Below are 17,940 nucleotides of genomic sequence, written 5' to 3'. Positions count from 1 at the left end.
TCCCATGCCCCTCACTCGTCAGCCACTGCAGCCAACCCGATTTCATGAGAAAACGTAACTATAATTTACTAATTGCTGATTTTATATGAATACGAGTTGAATAAAAAAAGCACGAAGCTCCGCCCCTAAACTCATCCATCAGTGGAGTGTGAAAAGATCGTATGCAATGAGATCGTCTCGGGTTACGCATGTAACCAGGACCATCCTTAGGGGGGTGCGACAATAACTGCGCTTATTTATTTTGTGATTTTTGTGCACAAAATGAAGACTTTATTCTACAATTTCTTCATTTCCACATCAACCTCGACACATCCATGCTGTGTTGACGTGAGTGCAGACATTGAGAGTGAGTCCCTCACAGCCTCATTTACATTCCTGTCAAAAATGAGATTAGACTACAAATGATTAATTACTGCAAAACTGCAACAGTAATGGCAAAGAGATAAAAACATTTAATTCTACAAATGTATTCGACTCGTGTCAGATTTCTCGATATATTTGAAACTGCACATCACGATTTTGTGAGGGAAAGTCAAAAACGCTGTGAGGAAATGCAAACGCATGCTTTACAAAGTCTTTTTGACCACTTCCGCTTTTCTGTGTTCCATAAGAACATGGAAAGTAATCGAGGTAACATTGCTCACAGATCTTCAGTGTGATATCAATACTTATCTGATTATTGTTCAAAGCTAATTGGCATCTCTATCCCACACTCAAGATTCAAGTGAAACAGTTTTCCCCGTTATTGCCAAATCAATTTAAATTCTGCCAAGAAGTATTTTGACTCTCAAGCCACACATTAAATCATCACATCAAAGCAAGTGACTTTTGAAAATGATACCAGATCTTTCTCAAGAACTAACTTCACTTTTATGAGACATTTGTGCCATGAATTTGCAAATACCAACTCAAGGTGACCCCCACCTTATTTCTTTTCTTTTGATCATAGATGGCACAAAATCTCACCTTAACACTTTTGTTAAATGGGTATTTTTAATATTGTAATTTCATCTGAATATCAACATGAGTCTCTGGAAAATAGTGATTTATGACATTATATTGCATAGAAAATTAAAAATTAGAGTTTTTGTTCTATAAAAAAGTTTTTTACTATAAAATTTACATTTTTACTTCTTGGCCCCAAGAGCTGGCCAAGAAGGCCCCAAGTAGCATGTTTTTACTAGTGTAATGATTTTTTATGATGTAATACTTATTATAATTAATGGGGTTATTATTCAATATTTCCATGAATTAGATGTGCTAATTGAGTGAGATAGCCTAACTGAGTGAAATCATTCAATTTGAATTCATAGTGTTGCTATTATGACATATCTGCAATTAAAATATGGGCAATTAAATATGTAAATATTAATAAGCCTGTATGTAAGTCATAGAATAAATTTACCTTCTCTCTTTTACTAGGATTCTGCTTTTGCCTGCCATATATACAGTATATATATATATATTTTTTTTTTAAATAACAATTACAGAATTTACATTATAATGACACAAAAAGTCATGTATACATTCTGTAAAAGTTTCATTTCATATGACTTTTATTTTAATATCCAATTCAATTATATTTTTAAGTGGGACTAAGGTGTATGAATCTTTAATAATGTTTTTTTACAAACACAACTTTTCGCTTCACAAGATATTAATTGATGGACTGGAGTTGTGTGGATTTCATGTGGTTTATTGTGAAGTATTTATCAGCTGTTTGGACTTGTTTGACTGTACATGTATTAATGTTACAGTGACTTCTGCCACACATACTGTATGTTATCAAAAGTTACAAGGCAGGTTTGCAGAAGTTCCACAAGAAAACTATGATATAATTCCCCTAATGTTCTGACATTCCTATTACTGGGTGGAAGGTGTTATAAATCACAGTGCGTTGTTTTCCTTCCTCCACGGCTGTCTAAGTGCAGGAAATTTTGAGTAATTGAAATAACCTGTTCCTTTCTGCATTAGGAACACTTGAGTAAGTACTCCCTTGTGTGGTAGGAACAGGTAATTCACAAGTAAATATCTGAATCCTCGATCTGTGCATACATATGATGATATCGCAATGACATCACAGCACAGCATCAAACTCCCCTTTGATGAAGCCGACAGCTAATCATGGAACAGGAAAGTGTGAAACTGGCCAAAATGTTTTTATTTTCACGTAGTCTAACTGTCATATCCTGCCCACAACCGCTTCATACTCAGACTTTAGATCTTTTCTATGCAACACTGTCAGATGGAGATGAATGGCTTTGTGTCACGTACAAGCTGTGATGAAAATTGAAAGATAAAGCAGTTAGTTGGAGATGGGTACTTTTCAATGACCAGTATAAATATGTTGCCTTGTGCATCATAAACTTTACCATTGCCTACGTGCACCTTTATCTTTAACTGGACAGATATATAATCAAATGTTATTATTATTAAATAACAAGACATTTTATATTGGACAACATTTATTTTTGAGTAGAATATTTTATACTTTATATTTTATGCGTTTGCAACAGGTACTGTGTTACCAAAAGTTATCAAAAAGGCAGATTTGCAGAAGTTTTACAAGAAATATGTCAAAAATATGCTATATAATTCCCCTATAGCATAAACGTAAATGTTAATGTAATGTCCCCTGTTATACACAACAAGCTGAAGGATGACATGTAAAGGACAGTTTATTATATTTAAAAAAAATAAGAGAAAACTTCATATAAAGTTTAAAGCATGTTTATCATTATGCTATTGTTATTATAGGTAGTGCTTTCTACATGAACACATGTTTAGTTTGTAAATATGTAAAGGAATGGTTTATTGGAGTTGTGTGAAAACAAACATATAGTGTTCTTAGGTTTAAGTTTCTAAATGCACAAGCTATCTTGTACAATCACAAGATGATTGTACAAGATGCATTACCCTGTTGAGCTCACTGATGTAGTGAGAGAAAGCTTGATTTGATAGATTTTTGCCTCATCAATTTCGATGATAATTATTTTGTATTATTATACCGCTAACCATTATTTAACCGTAAGATGCCTTCTGAGAGATATAGCCCTGATATAATCATCTAATGTCACATGAATATTGGAGTTGCATGTTTATCATTATGCTATTGTTATTATAGGTAGTGCTTTCTACATGAACACATGTTTAGTTTGTAAATATGTAAAGGAATGGTTTATTGGAGTTGTGTGAAAACAAACATATAGTGTTCTTAGGTTTAAGTTTCTAAATGCACAAGCTATCTTGTACAATCACAAGATGATTGTACAAGATGCATTACCCTGTTGAGCTCACTGATGTAGTGAGAGAAAGCTTGATTTGATAGATTTTTGCCTCATCAATTTCGATGATAATTATTTTGTATTATTATACCGCTAACCATTATTTAACCGTAAGATGCCTTCTGAGAGATATAGCCCTGATATAATCATCTAATGTCACATGCTGCTAATAGAAATCATGTCTGTTGATTTTATTCACTATCTGACTCAATTGAATAATACTGGCTATGGAATCTGAAATGATGGGAGTTGGAAAAGAATGATTTTAATACGTCATATTTTTCTGTTATCAGGGTGTCAACGCATGTCAATAGCTGCCATTGTTTTTCTTCAAGCTTCACTCCCACATCTCTCTTACAGCTTTTCTAATGTCTGTTGATTTTATTCACTATCTGACTCAATTGAATAATACTGGCTATGGAATCTGAAATGATGGGAGTTGGAAAAGAATGATTTTAATACGTCATATTTTTTCTGTTATCAGGGTGTCAACGCATGTCAATAGCTGCCATTGTTTTTCTTCAAGCTTCACTCCCACATCTCTCTTACAGCTTTTCTCTTACAGGAAAACGGACCAAAAATATTTATGACTTATGGACTACACAATTTATTTTCCATTAGTGCAGTCTGGAATGAAGAGAATGTCCCTTCCAATAATACCACCTGCAATGACTACATTTAAAATGCAATGTAATTCCTTTAAAATGAATTATAATACACATTAAAAAGTATGTCAAACTCAATTTCATGTCTTCTGTTTTATGCATATGCATGTATACACACAGATACAACTATTTTATTAATGAGTTAATTATAAAACTATTTAATAAATTTTTAATACATTAAGGATAAAATCATCTAACCAAACAAATGATCAATTCTATTAAAGTCTTACTAAACAGGCATATTAAAATTATGCTCCTCATAACTAAATACAGTAAGTGCAACTAAATGTACTTTCAAGTTTTGTGACTGCATGCACAACCATTTAAACACATTTTAATAAATGCCTGAAAACAGTATTTATATAGTCGTTTATTGAACAAGCAGCAGTTATAAACAAGGTATGCGATTCCTTTGACACTGTATAAAATGTACCAAAAATTAATTTGAGATAAATGCACCTAGTCTGCAAAAAGCAAGAATAACAAATGCTCAGAATCATTACTGACCTTTACAAAAACATTTTATGCACACCAGTAGCCTTAGTCTTTGCTGATATTGATAGAAATGAGATAAAATAACCATATGAAAATAGCTCCTTAATGGCAATTTTTAATTTACAATTTTTGATACCATGATCTCAAAAAGCACTTTGACAATTATTCTTATGCAGCACTGGTGCCCTGAAAAATAGATCGACTATATAAAGAAAAGAAAAAAGTGTTAGCAAATACAAAGTCACACACACACAAAAAGTAACCCTAATTATTAATCTAATATTTTAGTATTTTAATATATCTAGTGCTTCGGTTTCAGCAGCTCTTCCAAAAGCATTGAGCTTATTTGTAACAAAGATATATTTCTCTCTAAAAAGAGCTCAATTCATTAACCAGTTCTGATTTCTGGATTTATTAGTGATTGTGCCATCAAAGTACAATCAATAAGTGCATTTCTCCTTGCATGAATTTGATTCTCCATTAACTCAATTTCGTTAATTTGATCACTACTTTGTAAATATTTGTGCTTGGTTCACTGGTAGTGAATTAATATAGGTCACAAAACAGCAGCCTATTCTGGCATTAAGCAAAAATCAAGAGTGAGTGTAAGGCCACATGTTTTAGCATTAGCAAAGGCAGAAACGTCACAAGAGTCGATGTCATTAGGCAGACAGTTGTGCAAAAGGCATTTCCCTAATCACACTGTAGATACGCTGACAAAGCGACTCTAGAAACTGAACCTCAAATTTGCTGAAAATGTACTTATCCTCAGGTCAAGATGTAGATGAGTTTGTTTCTTCATCTGAACAGATTTGGAGAAATGGATCCTCTGCAGTGAATGGGTGCCGTCAGAATGAGAGTTCAAACAGCTGATAAAAACATCACAATAATCCACAAGTAATCCAAACGACTCCAGTCCTACAGTTAATGTCTTGTGAAGTGAAAAGCTATGTGTTCGTAAGAAACATCCATGAAGATGATTTTAACTTCAAACCGTTGCTTCAGTCACTTAAAATACGAGACCTCTATCCATAATATTGCTTTCTCCAGTGAAAAAGTCGTCTTGTCTGAATCAGAATAGAAATATTCACAGATCAAGCACCGTTTACAAGCGAAAACAGTCCCAAAAAAATTCTGAACACATGTGTTGGTGGATTTTGATGCGAGACGACGAAAAGTGATGGACTTTTTCACTGGAGGAAGCGTTATTATGGATTATGGACAGGTATTTTGGCCAAAATTAAAACCCGTTTTTTACAAACATGCAGCTTTTTGCTTCACAAGATGTTAACTGATGGACTGGAGTGGTGTGGATTACTTGTGGATTATTGTGATGTTTTTATCAGCTGTTTGGACTCTCATTCTGACGGCACCCATTCACTGCAGAGGCTCCATTGGTGAGCAAGTGATGTGATTTCTCCAAATCTGTTCTTCTTGTCATTTTTGGGCGAACTATTCCTTTAAAGGTCCCATATTGTCAAAACTGAAATTTCCTGGCTTTTTTCATGATTACTGAGGTGTAGGGGCTATTTAACTACCATATAAGTTTCAAAACAGTCAGCCCACAGTAAAATGCACACAGCCTGCTTAAAGTTCTAGCTATTTTTCACGAACCGTTGTGACTTCCGTAAAAAGTTGACGTCATAACTACACAGTCACCACCCCGAGCACCACCCACCGTCCCACCCTCCTTTTGCCAAACCCCCAGACAACATCGCATCCATGCTTTTGCGGAGCAACAACAACACGGAAACATGTCGAAAAGGTTCACTTTAACCACGAAACCAGATCGGCCGACCTGTAACGTTACACTCTCACTCAAAGGATGGACGATCTGACAGGATTGTTACTATGAGGTGGATCACGTCTAACGTGTGTAGTAACCATGTCTATCTAGTCATGATGAAGATGTATACACATTTCAATTTCAGCAGGCAACTATTGTTCCAGCCACAATTAATCACAAACAATGTATATACAATTACAAATGTTTATATATAAATCGTCAGTTTGTTGTTTTACACACATGCACACAGACATTATTTCATACACGACATAGACGTGAGATGCAAGAAACATAGACATATGGCAAGAAATCTGTAGACGCGCCCATAACAACAAAAGAATACTTTATTGAGCCTTTTCTGATAAGAAGTGTGAGCTGCAAACGCGAGCATTTTTGAAGATCCTTTCTGTCCAGTCTGCTCGTTTTATCGCGTTTAGCCACAGCTGTCGTCGGTTTTTTGTCTGGCAGTGGCAGCAGATATGCGATCAAATTTCTAATTTGAGGCTGTATTACGTCGATTCTGGCACCCAACATCACAACAAGATGCTATTTTAAGCTTCTTATGTAGCCGAATCGGTTTCCCCTTTGTTTTGCTGCCTCCAGCTAGCGCTGTGACATCGGCTGACCCTAGTTACCTGTGGTTGGTCTGGACGTGCGTCACTCAGAAAACAACAGGCCAATCAGAATTGAGGCTCATGAATATTAATTACACAGGCCAAAATCGACCTGTTCTCAGCAGAGCTCCTGAGAGAGGAGCTGTAAAAATATATTGAGATGGTTTTTGGTACTTATACCGCAAATATATATTCTTAAGGACATCAAAACCTAAAATAAAACTCCAGAAAGGTGTACAATATGGGACCTTTAAGCAAAATATGATTTGTACAATAGGATTTCGTTTTTGGGGTGAAATATGAGCTGGATATGTTCTTGAGAGATTTACCCAACTAGGTGTAAATGTGATTTGAAAAAAAAGAATCATTCATAACAGTATGACTCCGGTATTTGCGAGATACGTTTGAAATGCTGATTCAAAAGTGATCCGAATATTCACTGTCAGTAACTGCTTTTCTAAGTGCAATGTTTCAATGACACCATAAGTTGCTACAACAATAAAACGTATTTAGCTTGACCTCAAACAGGGTTACTCAAGAAAAAAAAACCTGATTCTGACAATACTGGAAGACGTCTGTGTGCAATCCTCAAAGTAATAATGACTTTTGCAGAACATAATGGCAGCAGGTAAACCTAACAGGGAAATTCCTGTTGCGCATTACAGAACATCGTGTTATCATTACCCCTGAAAATGCAGAAATAAACATCCAAAATCGATAACGTCCTCTCATCTTCTAATTCAATTAAGAAAAAAAGTGCTTCAAATAATCGATCATTAACATGCCGCAAAAATGTCCTTTCAAATCATGTAAATACTATGATTATTGGAAAAGGTATATAATCAGCACTGTTGTTTCTGCAAAAGCAAAATGCCACTGTTTTTTTAGTTTAGGTCTGTTTTAAGCCCAAGCTCTCAAATGCAGTGACTGAAGCACCTCTGGTTATGGTAAGACAGACTTGTGGAGTAATACTGTGTGTTAGTGGCTCAAATAAGATCTACCATCCACCGTGAAGGTTTTTTTTCTACCCTTTTCAATCTGAAGACGCATCCTCAACTGGACATCCTCTGAGCTTGAAGCATCTCGGTCACGCCCACTATGTCTTCTTCCGGCACCTGAGACAAAAAAAGATTTAGGCTTAGATGACACAAAAATACAAGGATGATTACGTCCCATCCAAACATGCAATATTTGTTAGGGATGTCACATGCTGTCAGCTGAACAACACACGCTGGTATTAAGAGTTTTGTAGGATGGGCGTAAACAGAGATGCATCATCTCATATGAAAAGTAGCGCAAGTTTGAATACCAACAGGTATGAACTATTCCTCACACTTCCTCTTTTACTGTAAGGTCATGTGAACGCATGATTCTGGTGGCGGGGACTTCACTGGCTTGCACTGAAGGATTATATCATTACCATGCCCTATATATAGCAATGGTTAACCTATATATAGTATGGTTTATTCGGTTTATGTGGAAAAACATCCTAAAATCACTGATGACTGAATCATGTCTCTTCGATTTTGATTGAATCATGAAGGATGCTAGTGTCAGAAAAAATAAATAAATAAATTCGCCAACATGCTACTGTATAGCGGTGGTTCCAAAACTAGTATGTCAGCCGGAAAGAAATATGCTGATATGCTGATAATTTGAACATTTGCATGTTTACGGTTCTCTGATGTTGGTTAAAGGTCACATGACCTGCAAGTAAGACGATAAATGATCAGTGTTTTAATTTGAATAAAAGTGCTTTTATTTTAAAATGATGTATTACATGCAATCCAGATTTCGTAATCAAATTCCAAAAAGTAAGTACTTGACTTAGATTACATTACTTGTTAAAATGTTTATAATTAGTTTACAGTTACTTTTTATGGATTGCATGATTACTTATTCGCACATTATTTTGACCTAAAATATTTTCCTGAAGTCTAGGGATTTTAAGTTAATATTTCAATAATTTAACAACACATTCGCATATTCACGTCTGCTAAATGGATACATTATTATTATTATATAAATTATAATGAGAGTTACTAGTCACAATCATATGCAGGTGAACAAATAAAATATTTATTTTTCTGTTTAAATATTGTTTTTATTTAAATGTATTTATTTAAAAAATTTTAGGATTTAACTAATTTGCTTTTCATCAACTACCCCTACAGAACATTCCTAAATGTAAACCAAAATGTGTAAACATAGATGTAAACGTGTAAAAATAGATTAGGTTACCAACTACAATTTTCGTCATGCAATTTGTAATCAATATTGGACTACAATTTGTAAGTACATTCACATTTAGTCATTTAGCAGACGCTTTTATCCAAAGCGACTAACAAATGAGGACAATAAAAGCAGTCAAAACTAACAAAAGAGCAACAATATATAAGTGCAAATGACAAGTCTCGGTTAGCCTAACACAGTACACATAGCAAGGTGTATATATATTTATATATTATACACACACACACACACACACACACACACACACACAAACAAAGAAAAACAAGTAGATAGAATAGAAAAAATAGAAAGCTAGTCTTTGTTTTTTTTAAAATAAAGAATAAAACAAAAAGATAAATATAGATAAAGTAGAATTAAAATAGAATAGAAAGTGTTAGAGTTAGAGGGTCAAATAAAGGTGGAACAGATGTATTTTTAGCCGATTCTTGAAGATGGCTAAGGACTCAGCTGCTCGGATTGAGTTGGGCAGGTCATTCCACCAGGAGGGAACAGTTAATGTAAAAGTCTGTGAAAGTGATTTTGTGCCTCTTTGAGATGCAGAACGCAAGCTTCTAGAGGCTCATAACGCTGAAGTAATGAATTTAGGTAAATGGGTGCAGAGCCAGTGGTGGTTTTGTAGGCAAACATTAATGCCTTGAATTTAATGCGAGCAGCTATTGGTAGCCAGTGCAAATTGATGAACAGAGGTGTGACATGTGTTCTTTTCGGCTCATTAAAGATTAATCTTGCAGCGGCATTTTGGATTAATTGTAGAGGTTTGATAGAAGTGACTGGAAGACCTGCCAAGAGTAAGTAAGTAATGTAATTATTTTTTGGTAAGTAATCTACCCAGCACTGTGTATAGCCTATATAGGGCTGCACGACTTGGACAAAAAAATACTGTGATTATTTTTTCATGTTGCAACTGCGATTTGAACTGTGATATACTACAAACATATTTGACATTCCATGCACATTGTTGTGATTCACCAATCAGAAGCAAGTATTTCAGAGAGTCTTGTAAGACAGCACATTTTAATATTAAATTATAACGATGATCTAATGATGAGTAAGAACGATCCCCTGACCAATCGGGAACCAGACAGTTTCTGCTAAAATACTTGAGGGTTTCCAGGAAAAAAGGAAATGAATAGGAAGCAAGGACAACCAGATGATCCGATTTCACATGACATCATGGAAATAAACAGAGGCGTTGTTGCAAAAATCGTCCAATCAGATCAGATTCTGAAATTCTTCTGTTTCCTGGTTACTAGGCAACCATTTGCCTCCTGATGCTCAGTGTCACACAAATGATTCAAATGTACTTCATATAAATGCTGTAGACTAGACACGTGACCTCTACAGACTGAATGTCAGCAGATAATTATCACACAATAAGCGCACAAAGGGTGATCAGGATCTTTTATCACCCTGAATGGGTCTATTAATTATATTTGTGCATTAATGTACTGCAAAAACCACATCAGTCAACTAATACTCAGAGCTAAAATGTTTTGTGTGTCAAAAAGAGAGAAAAAAGGACTTACCAGAGCATGATCAAAGCTGAAGGTGCTAATGTAATACGCTGATATATCACTGTCTGCAAGAGGCTGAGAGATCTGAGCAACTATCCCACATTCATCTGAAAAAGGAGACAGAGAGAGTGAGATAACGGCAAATAACTGCGATAAATGTGACTTTCTGATTCAATCTGCTGTGTTTGTTCATCTATCACTCAGCTGAACAGATTTTGCTCTTGTATGGACTAGGAATTGGATCAGACAGAAAAATATTAAGGGAGTCATTTATACACATAGGCATCCTAAGAGAAGAAGCAGTCGAGCAACAGAAGAGGACAGCAGTTTGTAAGTGTTTTGTTTCTTTTGTCATTAGATTTTAGCACGGTTGTCGTTTCTAGGAAACATTGTTTTGCTTACGGTGTAACGCGTGCTCAAGTCGCGTTTGTTCTCGTGCGTATCACATGGCTTTTCAGTTTCGGTTTGGTAAGTAGTAAGGCTTGGCCAACTGAATTCAATAAGATATCAGGCGAGTATATAATTGGTTAGTACACCGCGGCACGAAAGCCCTCGTGTGAAGACCAACTAGTGTAAAGACCATCGACTCTACCTTGCACGACTCCACTGACAAGGCACTTGAGTATTGCTTTTCTCCCCTTTCTTTAGTTTTTGTACAGCTTGTTCTCATCTACTTGTTTTAGTCAATTATACTCACTATGTGCTTTCAAATCTCTACTATTACTACCAACACTTGTAAATCACACTCTGTACGTTGGAGGCAGTGAAATCTGCATACTTTCCCTATGTCCTCTACTACTTTACTCTCTATTCCAATTGGTCTCTGGAACTGCCAGTCTGCTGTAAACAAAGCAGACTTTATTTCATCTACTGCTACTCATTCAAGTCTCAACCTCATGGCCCTAACTGAGATTTGGATCAAACCTGAGGACACTGCCACTCCTGCAGCCCTCTCCATTGAACTTTTTCCCCGATTTCCCCCAATTGAGCAAGGGGTGGAGGTACCGGTCTACAAATGAATGGAAATTTGATCCTCTACCATCTCTTACTGGCAACAGTTCATTTGAATCACACGCAATTACTATTACCCAGCCCGTTAAAATTCACTTTGTAATTGTTTATCGTCCCCCATGTCAACTGGGTAACTTCTTGGAGGAGTTGGATGTGTTACTCCCAAACTTCCCTCAGGACAATACTCCTCTGGTACTACTTGGTGACTTCAACATCCACCTAGGTAAACCCCAAGCTGCTGACTTCAACACTCTGCTTGCCTCATTTGACCACAAGCGAGTGTCTACTACAGCTAGTCACAAATCAGATAACCAATTAAACCTTATCTACACACTCTACTGCGCCACTGATAACACTCTAGTTACCCTGTTGCACACCTCAGACCACTTCCTCATCACTTCTTACCTCAGACTGACTCCAGGCACAACTCGCACTCCTCCACAGGTCACCTTTCACTCTCTCCCTCTCGCCTATCCTCTATGGTTTCATCCTCACTTCCTCCACCCTCTCAGTTTTCAGCACTGGACACTAACACTCTTTGCTCCACTCTAACATCTTGCTTATACAACTTTTGCCACCTTTCATCCAGACCAGCATGCACCACCCACAAACTTCATAACAAATACACACTCTCTCTCCTCCCTCTCTCCACTCTCGGAGGCAGACTTATCCTTTCCAATCATCCTACCTGACCTGTCCGCTTGATCCGATCCCCACTCACCTCTTTCAAGCGATTTCTTCTTTAGTTATACCTGCACTCACTCACATTATCAGCACCTCTCTTCACACTGGTACATTTCCCACAGCATTTAAGCTGGTTTGGGTAACCCCACTGCTTAAGAAACCCTCTCTAAATCCAGCACATTTAGAAAACTACATACTGGTATCCCTTCTTCCATTCATTGCAAAGACACTTGAGCGAGCTGAGTTCAACCAACTGTCTATGTTTCTTGCACAGAACAACCATCTGGACAACAACCAATCTGGCTTCAAAAGCGGCCACTCAACTGAGACTGTCCTGCTCTTGGTTACTGAAGCCCTGAGACTGGCAAGAGCAGCTTCCAAATCCTCAGTACTCATCTTGCTGAATCTGTCTCCTGCTTTTGACACAGTTAACCACCAGATCCTCCGGTCCACCCTCACGAAGATGGGTATCTCAGGAGCCACACTCCAGTGGTTGAAGTCTTACCTCTCAGGTAGGTCCTTCAAGATGTCTTGGAGGGGTGAGGTTTCCAAGTCACAACTTCTTGCTACCGGGGTTCCTCAGGGTTCAGTGCTTGGACCACTTCTCTTCTCCATCTACATGTCATCATTAGGATCTATCATGGCTTTTTCTATCACTGCTGTGCTGATGACACTCAACTCTACTTCTCATTCCAACCAGATGATCCCACGGTAGCTGTTCGCATTGCAGCCTGTCTGGCAGATATTTCTGGCTGGATGAAGGGCCATCAGACACAACTGCTCGTGGTCTCAGCCAACCCAGCACTTCACCACAACTTCTCTATACAGATAGGTTTGTCAACCATAACTCCTTCCAGGACAGCCAGGAACCTCTGAGTTGTGATTGATGATCAGTTAAGCTTCACAGACCATATTGCAACAACGGCCCGGTCCTGCAGATTTGCCGTATACAACATTAGGATGATTAGATCCTTACTATCAGAGCAGGCCGCACAACTCCTTGTCCAAGCTCTTGTTCTCTCCAGACTGGACTATTGTAATGCTCACTTGGCAGCATTACAATACTATCAAGATTGGTCTTCAACAAGCCGAAGAATGCCCATGTCACACCGCTCTTCATCAGTTTGCACTGGCTGCCAATAGCTGCTTGCATCAAATTCAATGATGTTTGCCTACAAGACAACCACTGGCAGTGCACCAATATACCTAAACTCGCTAGTTCAGACTTATGCGCCCTCCAGAAGCTTGCATTCTGCAAGTGAACAACGCCTTGTGGTGCCATCCCAAAGAGGCACAAAATCACTCTCACAGATGTTTTCCTGGACTGTTCCCAGCTGGTGGAACGACCTGCCTATATGAATTTGAGCAGCTGAGTATTTAGCCATTTTCAAAAAACGTCTAAAGTTTTTTTTTTTTTTCACCAGCACTTGACCATTTAATACTAGCACTTAACTATTTGCTTTAAGTTATTTAACATTTTTAAAAAAAAAACACACACATTGCTATGTGTACTGTGCTAGACTAACTGAGACTTGTCACATCACTTGCATACTGTTGCTCTCTAGTTAGTCTGATTGCTTCTATTGTTCTCCTCATTTGTAAGTCGCTTTGGATAAAAGCTAAATGATAAAATGTAAATGTCCTAATGGAAACAGAACCTCATAAGTGACTGATATTGATCTGTTCTTGACTCACAATTGATTTCAAGTAGGCCAAGGATTCACAAACTTTTTTGTTGTTGTCCGCTGAACTCTTTTGACAAAAAATATTTACTTGAAGTATCCCTGGGATACAAGTTAATATTCTGATAATTTAACACACATTTGCATGCTCATGGTTCTCTCATGTTGGTTAATGGTAACATGATATGCATGTAAACAAATAAAATATTTAATCTTTTTTTTTTGTAAGTGTTTTATTATTTTCTTTTAAAATGGTTTTATTTAAATTTTTTTGTGATTAAAGTAATTACTAGCTTTTCATCCGCTTACGAACCTCCTGCAGTTTCCTAACGAACCCTAGAGTAGGGTATCAAGTTGGTAACCTATTGTAACTCTAAAATGCATAAAAATAGATAAATCACACACAAATATTGGTTATTCATTAATTTTATTTAAATTAAATTACCTTTTATTTAAATTTATTTAAACAAATATTTATTTATAAAAAATTATATTAATTATTAGAATAAAATTATTAAAATCAGAACCAAATTAAATTAAAATATAGAATTTTTTGGTGGCATTGTTACAGTCTAATTTTATAAAGCACTGAATAACATTAATTAATTACATGAACTTACTATAGGGCTAAGTTTAGGGTTAGATTTTGGTTTACATTTGTAATTGTGCACAATTTACTGTTATTAACATGGCACTACACGTAACGTGTAGCTACACCTTAAAACAAATAAAAAAAATCTAATATTTTTTTATTGATACCTTGTAATGCTGAATGAATTGTAAGCATATTTATAATCTTTTTTAAATTTTTTTTATTCATTCGACTCATCCTGGGTGACTGGCTGATGCTTGCTTGCTGCAATGCATTATGGCATGGCTAAAGGATACATGCTGCATTCAAATGGCCAAAAGAAGGTATTCTGAAGCTCACCGAAGCCGAGAGGCTGCCCTCCTATTCTCACCATCCTCCAGAGCTCACCAGAAGAGCTGGTGAAGAGAAGATCAGTGGGGAATCTGACACGCACACACACACACAAACAAACACAAACATATTTTCATATTTAAATCTGCAACGTGCAAATCTTTGATATGATGACCTGTTCATGACTCTGTGAGGGTCTTACTGTCTCTGTGCTTCTGTGTCCATCACCAAAGAGACGTATCCATCAATCAGAGAGAAGGAGAAAAACTTGATATATTCCATGTCCTGATCAACACTGGCGCCCTCTTTAGGACTGCAGGAGAAAAATGCATTAAAAATAAATAAAATAAACAGACTTAACCAACAACTTGTTATAATTGAATATGCCAAGGGAAATAACTGCACAAACAAACAGACACTTTTTTTAAATATATAAATAATAAATACATATTTTACTTGCAGTTTATAAGAGACACTAATTATAATTAGGAGTAGCAGTTTTACCTCTTATTTCTTCCTGCTGAGAAAACAACTTGTATAAAAAAAAGTGACATAGTTCACCCCATCTTTCCCCTACAGTGTAATGCGTCATAAACTGTGACTTGGTTCAAGACACCTCTTAGTGGCAGTGGTAAAAAAATGGTAAAAAAAAAAAATACTGGTCAGCTAAGTAATGTGCTGAAGAGGAAATGCAAAACTCAAAGCAGTGAAAAATGAGATGTATACAGCATCACTGCATGAGTTTGCAGCAGCATGTTTCATACCTGTTAGAGTAAAACAGAACGTCTATGAGGGTTGTGGCAATCGCTGGCAGTGTGTCCGGATCCAAGCTCATTACGCAAAATTGATTTTCTGGAATCAACACTGGATGAACTGTTGCATGTGGAACTGAACACACACACACACACACACACACATAGTATAATGGACTATTCTTAAATAACCAATTTCACTTTCTCATAATATGACCTTTTCAAGAAGCCATTGCATTAGTTCAAATGTTGGGAGATGCATTAAAGGCAGAGTAAGTGATTTTTCAAAAACACTTTAGAAAACTGATTCGGGCCGAATTACAAAACAAACTTGTAGCCAATCAGCAAAAATGGGCGTGTCTACTCATGATATGGAGGAGAGCGCGTTCAGTGCATGGGACGGACATTAGCCGAGCCGAGCGACAGAAAGATAGAGATGGTGGATAAAAAACAAAAGAGGAAATGTCTGCGGAACGATAAGGCAAGAAGAAGGACCCGTGTAAATATCGGATCAGCTTGGATTCGGTTAAATGTCCATCAGATCTACATCGTAGCTTTGTGCTGTTTAACTAACCAAAGAAAGCAACAGAACAATTTTCTATTAAAAAAAAATAAAAATGTATTTGAGATTTTAGCTGAACATAAAATATTTTGGTTCTTCATTGCAGTGTTATTTTAGTATCATTGATATACTATTAAACTTTAAAATTAGATTTTTTTTTTATGTTTACTGTTTTCATTTTAAGTTTGTCATTTCGTTTTGCGTTTTTGACATTTTTATTTGTTTTTTTTAAAATTATATTTCAGTTAGCATTTATTGTATTTCAAGTATTGAATTTTTTTTATATTTTTAATTTGAGTTATTTATAACAACCCTGATTCACTGACACAATACTTCCATCATTTGGTGCAGTTTACACTCATCCAAGTATTTCTAGAAACATTGCTGACTGGCTTAAATTCGTTATATGTGTCTCAATGATCACAGAGACACACCAGACTCGCTTACCAGAATAAAGTCCGTCTGATAGGTGGAGAGCATGAAGACTGACACATGCTGCTCGGCCAATGGGGCGATAACGGATTTGGCGATCTTGGTGACGCCCACAGCCTGTGAGCTGCTGGAGGCGTTGCCATTGGAGACGACATTGAGCGGGAGCCAAGTGGAGCCCTCCACCTGTAAGTGCGCAGACGGCTGGAGCTCTGGAGGATGAAGAGGACATACAGAAATCAGTCTCAATATACAAATATACCCGTTTTCACATTTTACAAAATATTAATAGAAAATGTAAAAATAGAAAAAAAAAATTGCTATTACTTTTCTAAGTGATCAAACTTTATAATGCCTTGCATTGAAAGAGGAGCTACCATTCTATTTCTAATAAATGCTGTTCTTTTGAACATAGTATTGCAGTTTCCACAAAAATATTAAACATCCAGACCGTCTTCAACATTGATAATAATAAGAAATGTTTCTTAAGCACCAAATCATCGTATTAGAATGATCACTGAAGACTGGTGTAATGCTGCTGAAAATTCAGTTTTGCATCACAGGAATAAATTACATTTCAAAATATATTCAAATAGAAAACAGTTATTTGAAATTTTAATAATATTTCAAAATATTTTTGATCAATAAATGCAGTCTTGGTGAGCACAAGAGACTTTTTCAAAAACATAAAAAAAAAAAAAAAGGAGGCCTTTATTTTAAGTAGAGCCCGACCGATATGGGTTTTTTGGGGCCGATACCGATATTAGAGAGTACAAAAAAGGCCGATACCGATATATCGGCCGATATTCTTGGTGTATATTATAGTACAGTACCAGTCAAAAGTTTGGACACTTTCCCATTCGTGTGTCCAAACATTTGACTGGTACTATATATAGAATACAGTATATACATAAAAAGAATATATATACATAAACATTTTTTGCAATGATCACTCAAATGTGGTGATCAAACACTTCTAATGGTGACAGCGATATGTAAGGGCATTTAACAATAAACTTGCGATGAGTGCGATGCACAAAGTAACGGGGTGTTAGTTGTAACACACATGGTTTGAATATTTATTTTACCATAGTAACATTTAAATTCTGGCTTAAGTAAATTTATCATCTCAGTTTTTATTATTCATTTAAAATGAGACAAATCTGCTATTATTTTAATCTCCAATCTGTTATTTATCAGTTCAGATAATTTTTTAATGCTTTGTATATATTTTTTTATGCTTTGATTACTAGCAGAAGACACTAACCAGTTTTAAATTCCAGTTGC

At 36.2% G+C, this 17,940-nt stretch overlaps 1 pseudogene; it reads right to left on the bottom strand.

Moving 5' to 3' along the window:
• Nucleotides 1-5,866: 5,866 nt before the first annotated feature.
• LOC107599623 (GATS-like protein 3) overlaps nucleotides 5,867-17,940 on the bottom strand; it is a 27,579-nt pseudogene continuing 15,505 nt past the window's right edge.

This window comes from Sinocyclocheilus grahami, unplaced genomic scaffold (genome assembly GCF_001515645.1).
Source record: "Sinocyclocheilus grahami isolate Dianchi unplaced genomic scaffold, SAMN03320097.WGS_v1.1 scaffold269.1, whole genome shotgun sequence".
Taxonomy (NCBI): Eukaryota; Metazoa; Chordata; class Actinopteri; order Cypriniformes; family Cyprinidae; genus Sinocyclocheilus; species Sinocyclocheilus grahami.
Note: the sequence above shows the minus strand (reverse complement) of the source record. Positions and strands in the feature narration are given on the sequence as shown.